The 15,484-nt window shown below is 39.5% G+C and overlaps 1 protein-coding gene across 4 annotated transcripts in view; it reads right to left on the bottom strand.

Annotated features, from left to right (window-relative positions):
- GAPVD1 (GTPase activating protein and VPS9 domains 1) overlaps positions 1 to 15,477 on the bottom strand; it is a 70,149-nt gene extending 54,672 nt beyond the window's left edge. For 3 of the 4 annotated variants that reach the window (XM_029202520.1, XM_029202523.1, XM_029202526.1), the window contains exon 1: positions 15,352 to 15,477. The gene's annotated coding sequence lies outside the window, so the exon portion shown is untranslated. The remainder of the gene's footprint in view (positions 1 to 15,351) is intronic. The other variant, XM_029202521.1, reaches the window with a different exon arrangement.
- Positions 15,478 to 15,484: the final 7 nt, after the last annotated feature.

The following is a 15,484-nucleotide window of genomic DNA, read 5'->3' as shown; positions in this document are numbered from 1 at the left end:
GAGTCCTAACCACTGGACCGCCAGGGAATTCCCTATTTTCATCTTTAGTGTCTATATCTTGTCCTTCCAGCAAGAATGAAGGGTCCCCTATGCATCCCCAACCCCCAATACCACGGCCAAACACAAGAAGTTCTCACATATCTTTGCTAACTGCATTGTCACAAGGTGCTCTGTGCTCTCATAAGTAAAATCAAAGGATTTTTAAATTAACATTAGGCACGTTTCACAATAATAGAACTTTTTTTCCCTGAAATTTGCCAGCATTTTCCAAGTTAGATAATTTCTTTTTGGAGTGGTCAAAAATTGGACTTTGAAATTCTATAAAATTCTATAAAAGCTCACTTGCACTTGCCACATTTTCTACAAAAATAAAAGCAATTATACCCATACATGTCAAGTCAGATTTTAAGCTTTTCAACTCATGAAGACTTATCACTGAGAGCCCAGCAGGGAGATTTTAGTTGAAGTAGTGAAGCACATGGGGTTTTTGTATCCTTCCAACACCAGTATAGAGGCTGGAAAACTACAGCCTGTGGGCCAAACTTGACCAGTTGCCTACGTGTATAAATAAAGTTTTACTGGAACACAGTCATGCCCCTTTGTTTATGTATTATCTGTGGCTGTTCTCATGCCGCATGGCTAGATAGTCGCCATAGTCCTCCAGAGTCCATATGGCCCACAAAGCCTAACATATTTACCAGCTGGCCTTTTACAGAAAAAGCCTGTCAAGTGCTGATAAGCAAGCATACCTACGGTAATACAGAGCATGAAGAGGAGGCACAACCTGATAAGGTGAAATGCGTGAATTAGAAAGTACATTAAAAGTTCCAAGGAGGATACACATATTATAAATGTTAGCAACTATGCCTGAACAAACCCCTGTGACCCAAAAGAAGGACTCTAAAGTAGGGGGAAATTATTTCAAATGTTTTATGGAATGAGAATCATGTTTCATATTTTCTTTGATGAAAATTTCTAATTAAAAGCATCCCAAGGGACTTCCCTGGGCAGTGGTTAAGAATCCGCCTGCCAATGCTGGGGACATGGGCTTGATCCCTGGTCCAGGAAGATCCCACATGCCGTGGAGCAACTAACCCCATGCACCACAACTACTGAGCCTGCGCTCTACAGCCTGCAAGCCACAACTACTGAAGCCCTCGTGCCTAGAGCCCGAGCTCCACAACAAAAGAAGCCACCGCAATGAGAAGCCCGTGCACTGCAACGAAGAGCAGACCCTGCTCGCTGCAACTAGAGAAAGCCCACACGCAGCAATGAAGACCCAAAGCAGCCAAAAATAAATTAATTTTAAAAAAAAGATCTCACGGGCCGCAACTAAGACGCGACGCAGCCAAAGATAAAATAAAAATATATAAATTTTTTTTTTAAAAGAGGTAAGGTATGGAATTCCCTGGCAGTCCAGTGGTTAGGACTCGGTTCTTTCACTGCAGAGGGCCCAGCTTCAATCCCTGGTTGGGGAACTAAGATCCCACAAGCCATGCGGCGCAGGCACCACCCACCCAAAAAAAGAGGTAGGGTAATTTTTATCATTTCACTAGGACACAATGAGACATACTCCACGTCCATCACATGACAGAAGTGACCAAAACGAACCTTTCCATGAAAATAAGTGGTAAATATCAGAGTCATAACTAAAGAGGTGAGACAGACAAACAACTTGCTAACATGATGAAACCTACACTCGTAAAAGGCTTGTTAAAAGTGAAATTAAAGGCCAACTATCTTCAATCGAAGAGCATTTTTAGTAACATAATATGCCACACACAGGTATGGCTTTGAAATGTGAGAATAAAGCATGCTTCGCAAATAAATTAATGTGTGTAAGATGATCCAGTTAAAAATTACAGAGATGATGACAACTAAATGTAACGTGGTATCCTGAATGAGGTCCTGGAACAGAAAAAGGACATCAGGTAAAAACTAAGGAAATCTGAGGGCTTCCCTGGTGGCGCAGTGGTTAAGAATCCACCTGCCAATGCAGGGGACACGGGTTCAAGCCCTGGGCCGGGAAGATCCCACAATGCCACAGAGCAACTAGGCCTGTGAGCCAAAACTACTGAGCCTGCGCGCCACAACTACTGAAGCCCGTGCTCCTAAAGCCCATGCTCCTCAACAAGAGAAGCCACCGCAGTGAGAAGCCCACGCACTGCAATGAAGAGCAGCCTCCACTCGCCGTAACTAGAAGAAAGCCCGTGCGCAGCACCAAAGACCCAACGCAGACAAAAATAAATTAAAAAATAGGATATAATAAAAACATTTAAAAAAAAACCTAAGGAAACCTGAATAAAGCATGAACTTTAGTTAATAATAATGATCAATACTGGCTCACTAATTGTAGCAAATGCACCATTAATATGAGATGTTAATAATAACAGGAACTTGATTCTGGGTATATGGTAACTCCCTGTTCTATCATCTCAGTTTTTCTGTAATTTAAACTGTCCTAAAAAGTAAAGTCTATTTAAATTTCTTAAATTACATAAACAGGGGCTTCCCTGGTGGCACAGTGGTTGAGAATCTGCCTGCTAATGTAGGGGACATGGGTTCGAGCCCTGGTCTGGGAGGATACCACATGCCGCGGAGCAACTAGCCCCGTGAGCCACAACTACTGAGCCTGCACGTCTGGAGCCTGTGCTCCGCAACAAAAGAGGCCACGACAGTGAGAGGCCCGCGCACCACGATGAAGAGTGGCCCCCTCTCGCCGCAACTGGAGAAAGCCCTCGCACAGAAACGAAGACCCAACACAGCCAAAAATAAATAAATAAATAAAATTTTTTAAAAAATACATAAACAGGGACTTCCCTGGTGGCGCAGTGGTTAAGAATCTGCCTGCCAATGCGGGGAACACAGGTTTGATCCCTAGTCCAGGAAGATCCCACATGCCGCAGAGCAACTAAGCTCGTGCACCACAACTCTAGAGCCCACAAGCCACAAATACTGAGCCCATGTGCCACAACTACTGAAGCCTGCACGTATAGAGCCTGTGCTCCACAACAAGAGAAGCCACTGCAATGAAAAGCTCATGCACCGCAACAAAGAGTAGCCCCCCGCTCGTGCAGCAATGAAGACCCAACACAGCCAAAAAATAAATAAATAAATTACATAAATAACATAATTCTAAAACCAAGCATCCAATTTAGCAACTTTTTTCAGTATGAAAAAAATATACAAATTTGAGAAATGCATGTGAACACTGTAATTTATCAGTCTCCAACAACCACCATCTAGAAGGATTAGCAGCTATCCCATGATGTCCCAGAACCCATTTACATCTGGTAACACATTGCGATGTTTAAACTATCACACTAAGAGTATTTTATCTTTCAGTTCACTGTGATCAGAAACAAAATACAGAAACTTCCTAACACAAAATTTCCACAGCTATGTTACATTTTGCACTAAATCCTGGTCAACTGAAGCAAGGCAAATATATTTCCTAGCCAGAATTGTTTAAGAAAAGCCAGTTTTTATATTAATTTCCATTTAATATCAAGCTTTAAAAAAAAGCCATTAAAAGTAGTAATGGTTGAGCCTGAAGAGGAGAGTTTTGACTGGTGGTAGTAAAGCATATGGGTGCTTAGGAAATAAAAACAATAATAACTACCATGCATTTCAGGCTCGTCATGTACTAGGCACCAACCAGGCGCTTTACATGGACGTTCTCATTTAACCTGTGTAACACTCGTGAAAGGTAAGTATTCTTAGCCCCTTTTTACAGATGAGGAAACTGAGGAAATTAAATTATTTTCCCAAGGTCAAGTTAATAACTAGCAAAGCTGAGACTAGAATCCAGGTGTATCTGGTTCACCCAGCTTTTACCCACCAAGCCATTTGCCTCCCAAGAGTGAGTGCTTTAATTTACAGTCAAGGTTACTTCTAATCACCCCACTCTTTCAACAACTATTAATATGTCAGTCAGTAGCTGGACAACTCCCCCTTTCTTGGAAAGTTTCAAACTGCCTGACAAAGTCAGGTTTAGTTGGACTTCAGGACTAAATAACCTAAATTCTACTAAAGAAATGGTATATGAAAGTTTAGAAAAAGTTACTAGGGACTAATCTAGATTACTACCCTGATAATTAAACACACACACACATAGCAGGTGCTATCTAAAGTATCTTTTTTTTTTTTAATTTTTTTTAGTATTTATTTATTTATTTTGGCTGCACTGGGTCTTTGTTGCGGCATGCGTGCAGAATCTAGTTCCCCGACCAGGAGGGAAGTTCCTAGCTAAAGTATCTTTTTTTTTTTTAAAAATTAATTTTATTTATTTATTTTTGCTGTGTTGGGTCTTCGTTTCTGTGCGAGGGCTTTCTCCAGTTGTGGCAAGCGGGGGCCACTCTTCATTGCGGTGCGCGGGCCTCTCACTATTGTGGCCTCTCTTGTTGCGGAGCACAGGCTCCAGACGCGCAGGCTCAGTAGTTGTGGCTCACAGGCCTAGTTGCTCCGCGGCATGTGGGATCCTCCCAGACCAGGGCTCGAACCCGTGTCCCCTGCATTAGCAGGCAGATTCTCAACCACTGCGCCACCAGGGAAGCCCTAAAGTATCTTTTAAGACTTAAATGTGGGATTTCCCTGGTGGTGCAGTGGTTAAGAATCTGCCTGACAATGCAGGGGACACGGGTTCCAGCCCTGGTCCGGGAAGATCCCACATGCCACGGAGCAACTAAGCCCGTGCGCCACAACTACTTAGCCTGTGCTCTAGAGCCTGTGAGCCACAGCTACTGAAGCCTGTGCACCTAGAGCCCGTGCTCCACAACAACACAGAAGCCACCACAACGAGAAGCCTGTGCACCGCGACGAAGAGGAGCCCCTGCTCGCCACAACTAGAGAAAGCCCTCACACAGCAACGAAGACCCAACGCAACGCAGCCAAAAAAAAATACATATATATATATATATAAATAAATAAACATTTTTTAAAAAGATGTAAATGTACTAACAGAGTTCTGGGTACAGCACTCTAAAGTAAAATACAATGAGCTCAAAACTAGCTATATAATCTCTAATGATTAATATAATCTTTCTGGAATTCAGTTTTTCAATGGAAAAACTAGGAATTATGGGTACCATTCCTTTCCCATAACTTACACTCTATGAATCTCCAAATAGATCCAAGTTCCCTAACTGGTTCCAGAACATCTTGGTCACCTCACTCTCTTTCTCTATGAGCTAACAGGGATTTTCTGTGGGCAGGTGACCTCAGATGGTAACCAGTACTGTCAAAGTGATCTATACTCTTAGCGTACCATCTGCCTTCTTCCAATGTGGGAGCGCATAAGATCAAAATGGCCCTTTATTGGAAAAGGTTCGGAAAATTCAAGATTATCATCTTCCTCCCAATCCTTCAAACTATTTAGAGTCTCATCATCTCAATAGTTTCCTTCCTGGTCTCTCCTTCCTACTGTTGAAGCAATCTTCCTAAAGCACAAACCTTGTCATGCTACTCTCCACTGCTTACAGGATAATGTCTACAATATGCTACAGGGTATCAAGCTCTCAGCCATAAATCCCTCTTTTTATAACTCCTATCTCATCTCCCACCATCTCTCCACTTCCCCAAAATCGGATTTTGCTGCCATACTATATCCTAAAGTCTCCAACATTTGCAGATGCTATTATCTAGGCTTAAGGGGCTCAAATCTTCCTTATCTTCAAGTGAACTCAGATTTCTCCTTTAAGGCCCAGCCCCCAAATCTCTTCCCTCTGTGAAGCTCTAGGAGAACCGCTCCTGACAACAAACAGGGTGCATCCTTCCTCCCTTATGACACTGAGTGGGAAAGTTACCCCATTTTAAAGTCTCTTTCAGTTTTTCTATTTACATCATGCAGAAAATCTAAGCAAGGTGCCAATTTGTCTTCAACACTTCCCTAACACTTGCTAAACCCTTCTTTTAATTAAGGACAGAGGTCTCAAACTCAGCACCTTCTGCAAACAGTAGCAAGCTAGGTTTTATAACATTGCTTTATTATATTCAAGTTGCTTTCTATTTAGGGTGAGAGATGGTAGCCTCATTATGGTAATAACATAAAGCTTCTTCAAAAAATTTTTTAAAGGTGTCCAAATTTTTTAAAAAAGACATTTTAAATAAACAATAGTATAAGTAGTTTGCAGATTTGGGAAAAATCATGATGTTACTCAAGGATTAAGCATGGTTCACATTGTTATATACTGATGCCTACACCTTGACAGAACTGTCAGTTACTTTTTTTGTTCATTAAACAGGTACATTTCATCATAGTATTTATGTACTATTTATACTAATGTGATAGGGCAAAAAAGGACCTAACTGCCATTTTTTAATGACCTACTACAATGTTAGCTGTATTGTATCAATCAAATAATTTGAAGATTTATTTTAATTACCCACCACTTTTAAGGGACCTAACCAATTCATACCAGAGATGGGTGTCCTTTGCAAATATTTTTTTATAAATATAATCATGTTGAATTACAATGGTTTGTCTAAATGTGTTTCCCCTTACAAGACTTACCTCCTCCAATGCAGGAATAGTTTCTTATTCATTTTATGTTTTGCTAAATTACATACTCTAAAAATCATTAAGTATTAAAAATAATGAGCTCATCTTTTTCCAAAAAATGGACAGACAAGCACAGTAAGCTTTATTTAACATATATCCTTCACTCATGCATTCAAAAAATGTTTATTAAACACCTACGAAGTGCTAGGCACTGATGAACGGGACAGTTTAAGGTCTGCTCTTGAGGGACCCACATTCTCATAGGGATACATGACATTCTAATGACACTTTTGAGTCGTTGTCACAGACTGGATTTCTGCATACCCTCTATTTAGAATCCTTTGCCTACTCCTTTTAGTGGTCAGTTGAGTCCCAGGTAGGCAGCAGGGCCCAGCTCAAACTGAGGAGCCTTTACCAATCTCTTGACTCAGATACTTTCTCATAGACTATTTGCAACAAAATGTTGTTTTCTCAACAAAACTCCAAGTTCCCTAAAGTAGGGACATAGTCATCTTGGTATCCCCATTACTTGGCAGAGGAACTGGCATTTAGCAGGTGCTGAATCAATGTCTGAATTTATTAAAAAATTAATAAATGACTGAATGATGAAGAGCAAGGCTCCAGTTAGGAATCAGCCAAGCTGCTGCTAACTCAGCTCCAAAATGACTGAAGAACAGTAACTAAATTTAAGTTGAAAACATCTACTAACTTCCCAATGAGCATGTTTGAAATAATTATTAATGTACCAAAAAGATATTTCCTCACAATCAAGAAACGTATATCATGAGAGGGGAAAAAAAATGGAAACAAGTGATACTTTAATATCTTTAGTTGGTATTTTTGAAACAAAAGTAAAACATTGTAGAAAAAAGAATGGACTTAGTATCAACTATTCCTGGCACAAGTACAGGGAACTGAAAGGCACACTACTTTGAAGATATAAGTATATAATATAAAGCTAGATAGTATCCAAAATTCAAATTAACAGTATAAGACTTCTTGCTACTACAGAAAACTCCAGACCCTACCAAAAGTGAATAAATAAAACACAGATGTCAATTTTACCCCCAATACATTAATTTTCCAGAACTAAAAAAGACAAACCACAAAAATAATGAAATTCATGCATAATAAATGGCTTGTGGATTAAGCTCAGATTTTATTAGACCACACAACTGACAGAATATCAAAACACTTGGACAGCTAATATGCATTACTTAGTAAATACTAATGTATCCTCACTATTCCATTATAAAACCTTGGCTTTTTAAAATATTACTTGAAATCATTACTAATGGGACTGTTAAACAAGATTAAGTTTGAAAGACATTAAGTAAGTTATGGTACACCCCTACCATGGAATACTACATAATTATTAAGAAGGAGGTAGAGGTACATGGAAAGGTATCTACCACGTACCACTAAGTGAAGAAAGCAAACTGCAGAACGATATGCATGGTAAGATCCCAGAGGCAGTACAGGCGTTAAAACACAAAACCCCTCCCCCCTCCCAAAAAAACCCACAAACCCCACAGTAAGTCTACTTGAGCTCAAATCTCGGTTTTGCTGCTCACTAGCTAAGCAACCTTTGGCTAATTACTTCTCCTTGCCTCCGTTTCTTCATCTGCAAATGGATGTAAAATTGAAGCTTACTTCGTAGGGTATGTTCATAAGTTTGTGAGGGTTTAACAGGTTAACATATGTAAAGCACTTAGCAAGAACAAGTGTTAACTATAATTTGGGGGGAAAAAAGAAAAAATCCAAATCATATAGCATATGCATATACATGCAGGGGAAAAAAGCTTTCATTTTTGCATTGTTTTTAGTTGTTCTTTTTTTTAACAAAGAACATTTATTACTGTAGTAATTTAAATATTTTTAAAAAGGAAAACATAATAAAAATTTGGCACTAACAGCTCCCCTGCTGAAAGATCTGCTAGTACAATTACTTAAACACTCAAGACCAGACAAATTCTGTGAATAATAAAAAATGTGAAATTTTCAAGTCCAACAAAAAGGACACAATACTTAATCTCTCGGTATAATTCAACAATAACATGCTACACACCAACAAGGAGAACTGCAATGGTATTAAAATTATATCCCTTTTTTTCCCCCAAAGGCAATAAATAACACAAAAATATCCACCTAATCTGGAACGCGTATCAGGAACTTTCACAATTATTTAAACCTTCATTAATTTTATTAGTCTGAAGTTATATACCACCAAATCTAATTCCCTCTTATTCAACAATCTCTAATGACATCTCACTAAGACATATATAAATCTGGAGATCAAGATAAACCAAATAGTTAAAAAAAAAAACCCTAAAACCCTTAGAACTCTTGAGAGGAAGATTTCACCACCCACATGCTTTGAGGAAGCTTTGGTCCCCAGCATAAACTTAGCTTCTTCCATAAATACAGTGGGTGTACAAAACTACCAAACATAAGAGCAGAAAGAGGACTTTGAGCTTCAGCTGCATTTTTGCTGAGCTGTAATACTGGTAAAGCCTGTTTCAAGATCCAAGGGTACATCCTCAAATTTAAGGAAAGCATGTAAACAGCAGACTGACATGTCTGTGTCATCACATTTACCAGAATGGTACTTCATAAAATTACAACTATTTATTATCAAACTTCAAATAGCATTATTAGCACTGTGTTCTACCTACAAGGAACCTTCCAGAACAAAAAAAAAAGGAAGAAAATCTTGTTAGTTAAATAGCTTTTCAAAAATAAATAGAAGTCTGGGCTTCCCTGGTGGCGCAGTGGTTGGGAGTCCGCCTGCTGATGCAGAGGACGCAGGTTCGTGCCCCGGTCTGGGAAGATCCCACATGCCGCAAAGCGGCTTGGCCCGTGAGCCATGGCCGCTGAGCCTCCGCGTCCGGAGCCTGTGCTCCACAACGGGAGAGGCCACAGCAGTGAGAGGCCCGCGTACCGCAAAAAAAATAAAAATAAAAATAAATAAAAAATAAATAAATAGAAGTCAATAAATGTTAGCAATTACTGTCATTACTGTTATTATGATGTTTTGGAATGATGGAATAGAAACTTACTCAGAGGGAGACTTACTTAATAAGTTACGTTCCATCAGAATCCAAGTTGGCCCACCACATCCCTGAATAATTAGATATTAAAAGGCACTTTATTTTAGAGAAATCGAAGTTAGATTCCTTGGTTCTAAAGGAGGTAAAGATGAAATAAAGTCTGCGAAAAGAATTAATCTATTCTTTCCTAAGCTTTTCTGACATAGAAATCCGTATTTGTAAACATTTTGCATTTCTGCCTTAAGTGCTATGACTTTCAGACCTAATTTATTTTTGTCAGGTAGTCAGGATTTATAAACAGTGAAAGTAAAATCAAGAAATGGGTCAGGGTTCTGCATTCGAAAATGAAAGGAAACAGTTCAGAGTGGGTTGAAAATAGATGACTTTAGCCTAAGTCCTAAAAACTTTTAAAATAGATGTATTTGGATAAAATTTAGATTGCTTGGGAAGATAATTTGGTTCGGATCCTGAAAAAAAGGAAATAGGCTAATATCCCAACTAAATTTCTGTCTTTTAAATTTTCCAATATTAATCCTTTCAAAAATTCACAGAAAATAAACTAAAAACATAAATTAGGTAAGGGAAAAAAAAAGAAGAACTGAACATGTTTGATGACACGCTTCCCACTAGTCTCCAGCGTGGGTGTACAGGCATTACATGGGTGCAAGCCCAAGCAAGCATCTTTTCAGACAGACATCTTAGATTAATGAACAGACATCTTGCCTGTTTTTACAGTTAAAGTATGCTTAAAGCCTTATATTTTTTTCTTTTCTTTTTATTGAAGTATAGTTGATTTACAATATTGTGTTAGTTTCAGGTGTACAGCAAAGTGATTTAGATATATAAATCTTTTTTTCAGATTATTTTCCCTTATAGGTTATTATAAGATATTGACTATAATTCCCTGTGCTATACAGTAAATCCTTGTTGCTTATCTATTTTATGTATAGTAGTTTGTATCTGTTAATCCCATACTCCTAATTTATCCCCCCAGCCCCTTTCCCCTTTGGTCAGCATAGGTTTGTTTTCTATATTTGTAAGTCTGCTTCTGTTTTGAAAATAGAGTCATTTGCATTATTTTTAGATTCCACATATAAGTGATATATTTGTCTTTCTCTGACTTACTTCACTAAGTACAATATTCTCTATGTCCACTCATGTTGCTGCAAATGGCAATATTTCATTTGTTTTATGTAGAGCCTTATCTTTTTAAAATGCCTGACAAAAAAGGTGAATATGAAGACAATTTTGGCTTAATATACATAATTTAATTGCAGCGTTAGTATTAAGTTATATTTTCCTTTCAGGTATAAATACTTATCAATTATCTGGTTGATCTTCAAACTTAAAAAAAAAGAAAAAATACATTATAGAGACCCTTCAGAAGTCTGTATTTTTTAAAACATTTGCTCAACTGTTCATTTATATATATTAAATATGAGAACTTCAAGTATCAACAGATGTTCACCACTTCTTCTGATCTTTGCATTGTAGAGTTCAAAACTGGGTTTCAGCTTAGAAGCAATGAAGAACTACCGTTCTGAAAATGTTTTTACAAAATCATAATACAGGGCTTCCCTGGTGGCGCAGTGGTTGAGAGTCCGCCTGCCAATGCAGGGGACACGGGTTCGTGCCCCGGTCTGGGAAGATCCCACATGCCGCGAAGCGGCTGGGCCCGTGAGCCATGGCCGCGGAGCCTGTGCATCCGGAGCCTGTGCATCCGGAGCCTGTGCTCCGCAACGGGAGAGGCCACAAGAGTGAGAGGCCCGCGTACCGAAAAAAAAAAAATCATAATACATATTGAAACATACTTAAAAAAATAAGGAAATATAGGTAAACATAAAGAAGGAAACATTAATTATCTATAGTTCTAAAAACCAGAAATCAAACAATTTAGTATCTAAAGCTTCATCTAAAATGTGTACACAATACAGAAAGTATTGATCCTAGTTCCTTTACAAATGAAAATATCTTGATTAGGATTAAAGAGTTTAGGCCACAAATAATTCTATACAAACACAAGTTTAGGTAGTTCAAATGTAAAAAAACACATAACTGAAATCCTTCTTACCTAAGAGAAAATTAACTCCAGAGAAGGAAATGTGTGGGTGAAAAAACCATAAAGTTGAAGGGGAAAATTTAATCATTTAAGAAAAAATTTTTTTTGGTCTTTCCAAAGCAAGTAAGAAGGATTCCACTTACATCAGACTTTTACCCGCCACCCCCCCAAAAAAAACATACTTTATCTTGGAGAATTGTAATGTATAACCAACTCCCCAATACTCTCACTCCTAAAAAAAAATAATAATAAATAAAAGTGAAACATCTTACAATTGGGAATATATCCACTTCCCTGCTTCAATTTTCTGCAAATATCAGGGGTACTTTTCCCAAATAAACCAATTTAAACTAAAGCACATCATGTTTAAAGAGTGGCAAATTTTGTATTGTTAGTTTCACCAAATAAGAGTTAATACATATTGTTGCCATTTCCAGAATGCCATTATCAGGCAGCATCACCTGGTAAATTGCTAAGTGCCATCACTGGAAAGCTGCTCACAAACTCACAGTGGAGCCAACTGCGTGAAGTGGGAAGTGACAACGCTGTGACAGTGGCCAGGAAGGCACCAGAAGAGTAGCACTTGTTTTAAAGTCAGGGATGTGGTATGAAGGTAGAAAAGGACGAAACCAGGTTGAAAGCTGGAACACCAAAAGATAACTACCAATTACTGAGTGAAAGCCATGTTCCTGAGGTTTTACATATATTATTATTTTTGAAGTTAATCCTGTGTGATAGCTATTTATCACCTCCATTTTACAGCTGAGGAAACAGGATTAGAAAAGTCAAATAACTTGCTGCATAATCATTCAGCTATCATGAAGCAAACAAGGAATTCAAAACTAGATTTATTTGACACCAGAGCCCAGACTCTTTTCATTTCCCCAGGCTGCCTCTCTGGTTCTTCAGTATATAGAATTCAGGTTTCCTGTGAGCAATTTCACTGTTGTGGGCTCTAGGAGGGAGAGATCCACCTGGAGGCAAACGGTCACGTGCTATCACCTGGGGAGCCTGGAGTTTTCAGCCTTTGTTCGTCCCAAGCCACCTTTATACATAATCCTTTCTCCCGTTTTCCCTTTTACAGACCTAACACACTGGATGGATGGATGGAAGGAAAGAGGAAGGGAGGGATGGAGGGAGGGAGGCAAGCTGACTTAGATGTTTATTTGATTTACAAACTCCTCTATCCTTGTCTTTGTTCAAGTTGTTCCCTGCACCTGAAGCCCTTCTCCAATATCCCTATAGCTAATCACATCTATGACTGAAGGTCCAGTTCAAATGCCATCTCCACACAGCACTCCCCAGTCTCCCACTCTCTCATTCAGTAGTAGTATCTCCAATCTAAATTTTCCTGACCCTTTATGTATAAAATAAATATACAAATAATATGATGCCAGATAGATATATGCTATAAATAAAATAAAGGGGCAGGGGAGAAAGAATGGCCAAGGGGGCAGTGTAAGGACCCAGAAGGTATCAGGCAAGACTTCTCCAAGGCAGTGATTTGTAATACGGTGTGTTTAATTCAACACAAACTATTTCGGCACCAATATCTGTTTCACAAAATACTCTTCTTCAATTCTCCATACCCTCCCCTTAATCTTTTCCACAAATAGTCTGCCGTAGTGGTTTTTCATTACTGCTATTCTTTTAGAGGAAAAAAACATCTCACACAAGATGTTGACAGGTGCTTTACAAACAGGTGCAAGTTTCAAATCACGTATATTCTGAAAAAATGTTAAAAGTGATTTGTCAGTGAGAAGTCTGATGCCAAAATGAAGCTGAACTACAAGAATTTAAAATGGAATTTCAAGAAAATGACTTATCAACTCTTCAACTCTATAATCTGCACATTTTACTTTCTATCATATATGAAAAGAAGAATGGCAATAGGAAAATATACTTGAAGAGAGATCCTGCAGTTTTTCACTTAAGGATAGATGGGGATTTCCCTGACAGTCCAGAGCTTTCACTGCCAAGGCCGGGGGTTCGATCCCTAGTTGGGGAACTAAGATCCCACAATCCGCACACGGCACAGCCAAAAAAAAAAAAGACAGAAAAATTAGAATATCCTCACCCCTTTAAAAGCCACACTATCTACATGACTTAAAGAAAACCAGCACACGCTAAAATTTTCTTTCACAGGCTTATACAAGAGCTTGGAGGGCTCAACCCCTTCAATCACTTGGAACTAGGAGATGCCTTAACACAAAAATCTAAGGGCCAAAGTACTCACTTCCCTTTCTTCCTCAGATTATTTTGCCGATTCCCTAGTACCCTGAAAGAAATATCTGTGGTCTATTCTATCTTTCAAAACTATTACTCTGATCCCAGTCAAATCTTTTCTCTTACTTCCCTGATTACAAAATTCCCTCTTTCATCTACACTATCGTCCTATCTGCCTTGACTTTTTTCTTATCTAATGAGAAAAATATTCTTCCAGGCAGACTTATAGATCCCCAAAACTTATTTCTACTTCAGGAATTCTTAATCTTTTTGTGCCATGGGTTTCTTTGGTAGTCTGGTAAAGCCTATGGACCCCTTCTCAGATTGCTTTTAAATGCATAATTAAATAGATGCGATTACAAAAACAACTAATTATACTGAATATTAGCAAAACAATGAAAAAACCCTGATATTGCAATATATGTACACCTTTATTATCACATTAAGTAACAAGATCTAACAGTGGATTCAGTAATACCATAATTCAAAAAAATTATAAGCATAAATGATATTTTTTAAATGTTTATTGAGTATATCACAAATGATATTTTAAGATATCTGCAACAACTGTAAACATGACACAAAAATATCTGTAATTTTTATTGGTGACAAAGTCACAGGCATTGCTAATTCTACTGCAGTTTGTTGCTTACATTCATTATTGAAGGAAATGATAATACAGTTATCAGATAATAAAAATAAAAACATGATTTTATCCCCATTCTAGTTCAAGGAGCCCCTGATTTCTATCCACCAACTGGTGAATCCCAGGTTAAAAATCCTTTCTAGTTCAAAACCTTGCTCAAACTGATTTTTGCCACAAATTTTAAAATAAAAACACTGATTTCTCCTTTGATCTAGCTCTCATCTGAACATACCACCATGCCTCCCTGTTTTTACGCAGATGTATACACAGAACCCTGTTTATTTCTATGATTTGCCTATCCAGCACCCATTTAAATTTTGCCAGTCAATAAAAGGCAAAATTGAAGGCAAGGAGATGGAAGCAACCAACAGCTCCTCACTGACAGACCTCCAACAGGAAGTGTAAAGATGCCAAGTATGGTGTGTACGTTTTTGGTAGGTGGGCTGCCCGACCCGTGAGTCCAGCTTGTCAAGAGTCTCCGAAGCAAGACATCTTCACCAGCAGCACTCAGAAGACATTCCACCTCCTCCTCGCCTCCCATACTCAGTTCCCTGGCTGCCAGGTCGCTCGCCTCTGGCTCTCACCCGAAGCCACCCCGCGGTCCTCCTGTCCCTTCCCATCCCATCCCCCACGCGTCCCTCCCTCCAGTCCGCCCCAGGCTGCCCTGGCCCCTGAGCGCCGCCACATCTCTCCCTGGATCTAACCGTGTGCCCCCACCCCCACTTCTCCCCTCACTGCAGGGAAGGTCCCAGGGGTCAGCTGGACCCGGCGGCCCACCGTCAGCGCAGCCTGCGGCCCTAGGCCGAAGCAGCACGGCCGCCAGGCAAGGAGCCGCGCACTCCGCGCAGCTGGATCGGGGACGTGCACTCACCAAGAAGATCATGCGGAGGAGGGCACCGATGTCTGAGCAGGGCCGCCACTCGGCCTCGGAGCCGTTGCCCTCGCGGCGAACTGCCACCGCCGCCGCCGCCGCCGCCGCCGCCGCCGCCGCCGCCGCCGCCGCC

Source organism: Monodon monoceros, unplaced genomic scaffold, assembly GCF_005190385.1.
Source record: "Monodon monoceros isolate NGI ecotype Baffin Bay Population unplaced genomic scaffold, NGI_Narwhal_1 Super_Scaffold_5, whole genome shotgun sequence".
NCBI classification, from domain to species: domain Eukaryota; kingdom Metazoa; phylum Chordata; class Mammalia; order Artiodactyla; family Monodontidae; genus Monodon; species Monodon monoceros.
The sequence above is the reverse complement of the archived record's forward strand: the minus strand, read 5'-3'. Positions and strand labels throughout refer to the sequence as shown.